The sequence below is a fragment of the Spea bombifrons genome, chromosome 11 (genome assembly GCF_027358695.1).
Source record: "Spea bombifrons isolate aSpeBom1 chromosome 11, aSpeBom1.2.pri, whole genome shotgun sequence".
Lineage (NCBI taxonomy): Eukaryota > Metazoa > Chordata > Amphibia > Anura > Pelobatidae > Spea > Spea bombifrons.
The window spans coordinates 1,569,412-1,578,993 of record NC_071097.1 but is presented as its reverse complement, the minus strand read 5'-3'; positions in this window follow the sequence as shown (position 1 = coordinate 1,578,993).

Below are 9,582 nucleotides of genomic sequence, written 5' to 3'. Positions count from 1 at the left end.
AATAGGCCAAAAGCACACGATAATTCTTAACTGTGAATATGGGGGTCATCCGTGGATGACGCTTTTCCCTGATTTTACAAGGAGACGTATTTATGATTTTTTTTTTTTTTTTGGAAGCCACTTTCTGGATCATTGTTCTGTATTTTTAAGGTGGTCTGTGTGTATGCGTGTGATACAATATACCAGGTTATGTGTGTACTAAACGATTATCTAACCACCCCCCCTCCCCCGGGGATAGGCTTTCCCTCATTCCACGTGGACTGAAAAAAAATGATTCTGAAAAAAATCATCTTGGTACGTTTTCGACAAAATATATAAATTTTTTGGGGGGGAAAAATCCCAATTTTTAGACCATTGTCCTGTAGAGATCAGCATCAGCAGGAAAAGCGGATCTAATGTTTCCATCGGGCGTCACATTCTGGCCATTCATGTCGATCTCCAAAAATATGAGTTTTTGAGGGTTTTAAAAAATAAATAAATAAATAAAATTATTTTTTTGATTGGCTTAAAAAAAAATTGACCTTCTGCAGGTCCACCTGTGGCCGAAGGGGTTGGGTATCTAACTTAATCAAATAAATGGTTACGTCGAGTTGGATGGAAATAGGCCAAGTGATGCGAGGGCAGGAGAAAGTATATAAGAAGCGGTTCTTGTGTTAAAAAAAACATTCGGAGGGCAAGGTAATCGTTGGCTATTATTGGTATATCGTCGGGAGGCCATGGAGAAGACTTCCATGGCCTTTAACGGCCATAAATGGGTCTTGCGGGTACTTGTTAATTGAAGTCATCGTCCGAGATGGCTTACTATTCTTTTTTGTTAACAAATTTTTGCTAAAAATACCAAATTTTATAAATTAGTAAGCCCATTGGCCATTGGATGATCCATGTGGTACATGGCGACTCTGTAGGTACTTGAAAGCTGATTGGTATTTGATGGTCAAAGCATGTCGAAAAGGATTGTTGAGTTCTGCTGGTGTCTCGGAGATATCTGACTAACTCCTTCGTTCCACTTGGTCCTGCAGAAGTCATTCCCTAATTTTTTTGTAAATTTTTTTTTAACTGTGGGGGGGGGGGCACCTCTTTCAACGAAGATAACTTTAGATCAATTAATAGAACTTCCGTCACTGGAATTTTTGAGGTGCGGGATAATCAATCATAAAAAAGAACCCAGAAGACTTTTTTAAAAATAAATAAATAAATAAAAATCTACTGGATTTTAACTAATTTTACAAGTATTTTTAGGTGAACAAAACTGCCCAAGCCAACAGGTCATATGATGGCCTTTATTCCTACACAAGTCCATCAGAGATAAACATAATTTAGCTTGACCTAGCTGGGACTTCCTTGTAGGCCTTGAAGATGGTGGTTCTCCACCCTTGGGTGGGTCTTCTGTCTCCAAAGTGTCCGCTTCGCGTTTCCCATAGTCGGTGTGTGCGTGTGTGTATGAACTTTGTATTTATATATTAAAATTTAAGGGAGCTACTGGAGGGGAAATTATTTGGAAAAAAAAAACAACCATAAGAAGGTCATCGCCTAGACCTTGGCTGTCTTTGGTCACCATGAAAGGACAGGAAGCCCCACCCCCACCGCAAATCCCACCTACGCATTTGTGTGTGTGTCGCATGATCTTATAAAGGGACAATCATATATATTTGGTTCACCCATATAATGACTTTTTTTTGGAACGTTTGCGCTTGCAGATGGATATTTATGCACAGTATTACTTGACATAGCGTAATTTTTTTTTTAATTTTTTTTTTTTTTTTTATTTTTTTTTTTTTGAGGAAATTTCATGAAGATGTTAAATTTTATGTGACACTAGTTACGAATGAAGTTATTGGAATTTTTTTTATTATTATCTAATAGAAGATCATTTTGCAACAATGTTTTATTCTGTATATTTGTTGGGGCCTCGTGGAGTATTTTTAGTACGTTTTTCGACGTATGTTTTTGATTCTTAAAATATTTTTAAATTTCTAAACTTTTTAAAAGGCCTCTCTCTCTCTCCAAACACTAATAAAAAGTAAAAAGTGTTTTCTTACTTATGTTACACTTTAAGGATTTATCCTATAGGAAATATTTATGGAAGATTTTTTTTTTAAATTTTTGTTTTTTGGAGGGGGGGGGTTGTTTGTGACTATATTTTTGTCTGTATAAAATTTGTAACCAAATTTCATCAAGATGAACATATTATCTGCGTAATAGTATTATATAAAAAGTTGGTATATTATTTCTGCGAAATACCTTTTACATTTATATAAGTGATGTGTTTTTTTTTTGTTTTTTTTTTAATGCTTATTACTTTAAATTTAATGGATAAGAATAATATAACAAGTTATTCATAAAATGTGTTTTTTTTTTTAAAAAAAAAAATTAAATTTAATCTCAAATAATTTAACTTCTGCACTTGGAAACGGTCTTGACAGTTTTGTTATTTCAGACCATTTTTTGGCAGCAAATGGGTTAATCGTTACACAGTTACACGTGTAAAAATATTTTAAAAGGGAATTTTGCTCTGTAAATATATAGCAATTTTTTTTTATTTCAATTTTTTTTTTTTAATGAATACGATTAGTCGTTAATAGCTAGGAATGCTCTGCTCGAAAACTTGCTTACGTTCTAAATGTGCTTGATTTCTAAATTATTTTTTAAAATTTTAAAATTCACAAAGTGTCTTTAGTGATTTAGTGAGAATTAATCAGGTGCCAAATTTTCTTCCAAATTGGTAAATTTTATAGCAGAAAAAGCAAAAAAAAATGTACCTTAAAATTAACAAAATAAATGCACTTTTCACCCTAAATAGAATTTTTAAAAAAAAAAAACTAAATACATTTAGCAATATATTGATCTTTTAAAAATTAATTTTCAAGCTAAAAAGTGCCTTAATTATTTACAATTAATGACTTAAAAATTTCCTCCATTTTTGGGTTTTTATGTTTGAAGTATATTTCAAGACAGTTCTGCTACCTCTGTGCAAGAGTCTTAATTTTTTTTTTTTTTTACAATATCACATCTGATATATATTGCAAATATAAACCAATGTTTTTTATTTTGGGCCATAAACCATTTTTTTTATAAATTATTTTGAAGAATCCATGCCAAATTTCAAATTTTTCTTTATATTTACATTTTTCCCGGTTACGGTTCTTTTTGGAGCATAAAAATGCAATCTGAGATAGGTCAGAATTTGCCATATAAATCATTTAACTTTTTTGACCGACCTCAGTAAAGGTAAATGGTTTGGCCCATTTATTCTTCATACAATATACACTTTTTCGATGAGATGTTGGGCCTATCTTCCCAAAAAGTTGGATATTTCTCCAGGAATCGGTATATAAACCTCTGAATTAGACAAACCAGTCTTTCGGCTGGTTGTATGGACATGGGCCATACCAAGTTGTGTGGACATGGGCCATACCAAGTAAATTGGTCAGCTTGACAAAACATGGACCATACAAAGTAAATTTGTCCTTTAGGAAACAAAATGGGCCATACCAAGTACATTTGCTGGTTCGGTATAAACATGGGCCATATTAAGTAAATGTGTCTTTTTTCCACAATCGTGGGCCATACCAAGTAAATATCTCCGTTTCAAAAAGGATGGACCATACCAAAGTACATTTGTCTGTTTGAAAAAACATGGGCCATACCAAGTACACTAGTTTGTTTTGGAGAAACATGGGCCATACCAAGTAAATATCTCCATTTCAAAAAGGATGGACCATACCAAGTAATTTTCTCCATTTGAAGAACAAGCCGATAAGTTTTATCTGATCGAATAAACCCCCACAAATACCTGGGACAGTTAAAATTCCCAAATTTTTGTTTAAAAAAAATGATTATTACCGTTGCAGGACGCACTATATGTTCTAAAATGCTACTTAACCCACGGCTGCCCCTCAATTTGGCAAATATTTGAGACAGAAATTAAAAGATTAATTTGAAAAAAAATAATAATTTTGTAGATCCGTTTTCTTGTGTCCACAGATACCTCATCATAAATTATTAAATTGTATGTTTACAGAACTAGTCGTTTCTGCCAAAAAAGGAGGGACCTCATACTGTATATTAGGATACAACACCTACGTAAAAAAATAAAAAAAATTAAATTCTAAATCAGCTTCAATCTTGCATTTTCATCAATTAAAATTAATTTTTCCTCCCCTTTTCTAAAGTGCAAACCTTAAATGGAATAATAAAAATTTTAGGAGCAAAAAATGAGGGCTATCAATTTTGTTTTTTTGTTTGTTTTTTAATCTTCTTGGAAAAAAAAAATAATATAGTCTGTAAATATTAGGCAGATTTCTCATGTCGTTTAGCTTTATTATTATTACTGTTTTTTTAAATATTAAATTTGTATAGATTGGACTAAAATGTTATCGGGTAACCATATATTGAGCTATAAGCGATGGGAAGACCCCCGGGGCCTCTCTGCCACATGGCGGCTGATCCGGGTAAGGGGTCCGTTTTCCATATTGGCATTCCGAATTGTGCCTTAAAATGCTTTTTTCTTGTTTTGTTTTTCTTTCGATGTAGTATTTTAACGAAAAATTAAAACTTTGCAAACCAAAACCGTGATTTTTTTTGGTGTGTTTATTTTTTTTTTGGGGGGGTTACATGAATTTTTATTTGATTGCGCTGGAACTTTAAGGAGCTGTAAGAAGATTCCTTAAAGGGACAGTAACACTGATATATAAATGTTATTAATCTCTACCACGTAGAGTCTTTACAGTCTTTACAGCAGTAGAAACGGGCGACTAGACGGGGGGCCGGATGGGGGCCGATCTATGTTTCTATGTTTAGGCTTCATGTTGTAGACAAAGAATTATAAGGCACTGTGCTGGAGTTTCTAAAGGAAGCTTCCAGGAACCCCCTTCCCTGGGTGGTGTCTTTATCTAGCTATGTTCCACCAGACTTAGGACTTTCCAACCAGGAAGTCCTTGGTGGCTTTCGGCCAGCGAGGTGGACAATAGGGTGAAAAAAGTCGAGTGAGGAGTCTTCTTCTCGCCCGAGAACCCAGACTGTCCGGCAAACGTCTGGATTACAAGGTTCTTCTCCAGGGTTTGTGACCTCGTCCCGTCCAGCTGCTTCACGTCAACGGCCTTAATCTCGGCTTCTTCCCGTACAAACCATTAACGACGGACGCTCTTCAGCAGCTGGAGTAACAGAAGGAGCCAAGCTTTTCCCGGCGGGCTCCCAATACACGCGTGACCGAGAAACAACAGCCCTTCCTAACGAGCTGATCGGGCCACATATTTATCCTTTAGAGGACACGCCGACCGTCCCGAGAAAACGCAAGAAGGTCCTTCAACGTCTTCTCTTCCCAAGATCCTAAAATGGACTTTCAAGGTCGTTAGACGAAGCGGCATCAGCTTTCGGGACCTTAATCAGTCGTTGATGTCATCCTCGATTCAGGAGCCGTATGTCTATCCTAAGCATGTTTAATCCCACCACTGTATAAACCTCAACCACCTCTGCTGGGAGGCTGATCCACGTATCTACTACTCTCTGTAAACTAGAACTCACCTAGTGAGTGCAGCTCTCATTCTACCGCTCAAGGACACCGTCTCGTGTTGCAAAACGAGGTTACGAGGATATTATTTATGTTCTCAAAGCTGAGAAGGATTTCAGGAATGCTTAAAGCCAAAACATACAACGGAAGCCAAAAACGTGGGTCTGCTTTGTGTTATAAATCAGCGGCCACCACAAAGGAGGAGAGACGCTACAACAAGAGGCCAGAATCTAGAGGGTCAGAGGCTCAGATGGCACAGAAGTTTTACTTCACTGAGAGGGTAGTAGATAAGTGGAACAGCCTCCCAGGAGAAGCTAATACAGTGAGGGGATTTAAGCTCCATGTTTAGGGGGAGTCCCTTTAAAGGAAGGCCGCCATTATACAACGTATAAAGCGCAATTTGGTTGCAAGGGGCTAACAACGGTGTAATCGTCATGGCAACCGATAGAATGTTCCACTAGAATTCTTCTTTGTACATAATAAATAATAATTCACAATTATATAAAAAATATGCTGTGACTCACTAAAGGGTGTTTTCTCAGCGAGCCGACGGGGGGTTAAATTAGCCAATCTGACTCGTTGGCCTCTGAGGATTTCCAACGTAATTAATAACCCTTCCTGATTTCCACGACTAACGACTAGCGACCCGCGGGAGACCAGAACATCACAATCGGGAGGGGGGGGCAATGTTTTTTGGGACCAAAATAAGTTCCTACAATGTTCTAGACACGGGTGGTGGGATTAACCCCAATCTGGCGATTCTACGATCATTCTAACCATTGGTTTACAATAAAAAATAAATAAACAGATGGCGGCCGGGACTCCTCCATCCAACAAAAAAATATGTAAAAAAAGACAGAATTATGGACCATCACCATAAAATTAAATCCACCAAGACAGTGGTCAGCTTGGTGGTCCTCCAAAGTCATGAGACATCAGAGGTGCCCCGGCGCTGACCGGAGACAGGCTCCCCATCTAATTTACCTTGCACGAGTCCAATCTCTTTGTTCCACCACCTACGGTAGGCGTGGTTGTGGCACAACCCCCGAGGAGCTGCCACGGGTGTTCATGTTCTCAAACCAATGACCACCTCAGCATGGAGCTGGTGGGTGGAGCCACCTAAAGCCCCAGAGCTCTGATTTCCTGGCCGGACTCCAGGGGCGTGGGGCCGGAGCGATAACTCTGCATACTGAGTTCATTGAGGCCGTGTTCCAAATATTCAATAAATAAATCAAAATTGCAAAATAAAATTGAAGGAGATTCTACGTGACTCAACAACAAAAAAAAAGACTTGTGCTATAAAAATCCTGTTTAATGCAAAAAAAAAACTCTTTTTGAGAACAAAGAAGATCTGCATTAAAATAAATAATAATTTCAGAACATTTTAAGGTCAATGTTCAGCCCTTCCACCAGTCATTTGCCAACATTCTGCATAAAAAAAAAACATTTAATTTTTTTTATATTATTTAATATTTTTTTCTTTTTAAATCCAAATTTCAGGATAAACAAAAACAAGAATAAGAAAGGAGGATCGGTCGGTTCACAAGGAGCCAAAAATAAAAATGAAGACATTGATTGCCAATTCTTAAAACCTGACCCTACCGGAGTTAAATACCCCGCGTGACCCAAAAAATGCAGAACTGCCTGGTTTTTATAAATCAAAAAAGATGTTTTTGGTTTGGAACCAAAACAGAACCATTACAAGAATACACAGCGAGAGGAATAGTTTGCCGATTGCCAAGGGTGTTGGTCGTTTAACCCTTTTTTAAACCTTTTTTTCCAAGTTGATTTTTAATAAGTGGCATAAGGAGTCCTAACAAATAAATAATAATAAAAAAATTTTATAAAATGTTTTTCCTGAAGTTCTAGAACCTTCCTAAACGTTAACACTTACAAGGCGACAAATCCCCATTGTCAACAAAATCTCAGGCCCCCCCCAAAAGAAACCTATCCTATCCCTCCAGCTATCTAAGTTCTCCTTCCCACAAGTCTGTTAACCAGTTACTGGCTGGGGCAACAATATTAACTGAAAGTAACACATAAAAGTATAACTCTACTGCCCCAGAATTTACTGAAAGTTCTCGAGGCGGGATGTTTATTTGTGTTTTGTAAGTAAAGGTCTAGAAGTCACTGAGAGGGGGCACTTTCCTCTATAAACATGAGGATTGAAACACATTGTAACGGTGCGCCACCTAGTGGCAGAAAGGGGGAACATCAATCGCTCCAAACGAGTCCAAATCCAACGCCATCTCTGTAGGACTTAGAAAACCCTCACCCGTAAGCATCTAACCCATAGAAGTTATTTTATCATACGCAGTACGGCTTCCATTGTCTTTGTACTTGTAAAACGCAAACAAGGGTTCTCCACCAAACCAAAATATGTCTCAGACGGTATCCAATGGTGGACCACCAAACCATGAAGGAGAGTTCTAGAACATCCAAAGGCCACGTACGATGGGTGGCTTTTAAACAAAGCACCTTTCGTATTCCATCACTAACACATCGATGGGTTAAACAATTCAAATATCTGTTAAATATGTTGCTGGTTTACCCTATGACATCATTTTTTTTTTTTACTTCCTGTGCCAACAGATCCGCACAAACCCGGTTCGATTCCCGCCCCCACCACCAGAAGAGGTGTTTCTAAATCAGCTTCCTAAATCTAAGAAATATCTTCCAAATCATGATTTTTTTTAGCAAAAGAACCGCATTTCAAGAGAACAGAATGAATGGGGGGTTCTCAAGCATGTCCGGTTCCCAGCTTTATTAATGCGGCCCCAGTTTGTAAACACATTGCATGAAAAATCCAGATAACAAAAATAAATTTAATACAATTTAACAAATTAGAAATATCAATTCAAAAAAATTTGCTTTCATAAACACAGGATTTTTGATTTTTGTAAAATCTGCAGCATTTAGTATTGGGGCCCCTATAACCATCAGGAGGACTAAACGTTGGACAACATTCACCTGTAGAGCAATGATGTAACGCACTGTAAAGCACATTTTCATATTTCATTGGATTCATATAGTTATGGAGACACAGCAAAGCAGGTGAGAAAACACAAGTGGAATTAGAAAAATCCGAAGCAGCAACAGAAAATATAGAGTTTGAGGTTCTTGAAGGCCATAAATTGGGTCTTCAGAGACGAGGATCGCGAAGGAAGGTCTTCTCCTCCAAAGCAAGAGGTTCTTCCTAATGAAGAAAGCAAGATCCATCATGCAGGGTTGAGTGACAGGATACGGGACCAGCAGACGGTCACGCGCTGGGTCACAGTCCACTTTCATGGTGGTTCCAAGAGGCAAATGGTTGTCGTGTGATTCACTGCTTATAGTCCATCTGGCCAGTAAACACCCACCAGACGCCTTAAACTAATCCAGATTTATTGGCTCTAAAAACTTTAAACTTGACCCGTGTTGAATATTTGCCACTACCCTCTGAAGTCATTCTTCCCCTTTGGCCCCGAGGGGCAAGTCCCAGACACAAAGCTCATTGGTTATGAGGGTAGGTAAGATGCCCCCCCCACCTTAAATATCTCCCAAATCATTTAACAATAGAGAAAATTCAGAAAGCACAATCTACAGGTATGCTTAAAAAGTAAGGGGGGGGGGTAGTATTATAGTGAAATAGGGAACTGCCCCAGCCAGGGGTAAACCTCGAAATAACTTGGTTGGCTCAGATTGGAAATGTTTACATATACACAGAAAAAGTTTACATATATCTTAGTCAAATGCGTTGGGTTCCAGATCAGAATCCTTGTTCTTTGTAAGAAAATAAAAAGGCTAATTCCTAATATTTATTATATAAATATCGATTTAATACTTAAACATGGCGCAGTGGGCCGCGTATCACAGTTTGTTTTTCACAAAGTTTTTGTAAACAGTATTATTTCTATTCAAAATAAGGTAGATTCTTTCTACCTTGCATTTCGCAAGACGATAGCAAGGAGAACAAAGGGTTAGTGGGGGGGGGGAAATTGGAATTAACCTGTTCCTGCAGTTCAAGTTTGTGAGAATTCCCTGTATTGATTAAGCGCGTGAAAAATGAAAAAGTGGTTTTTGATTAATAAAAA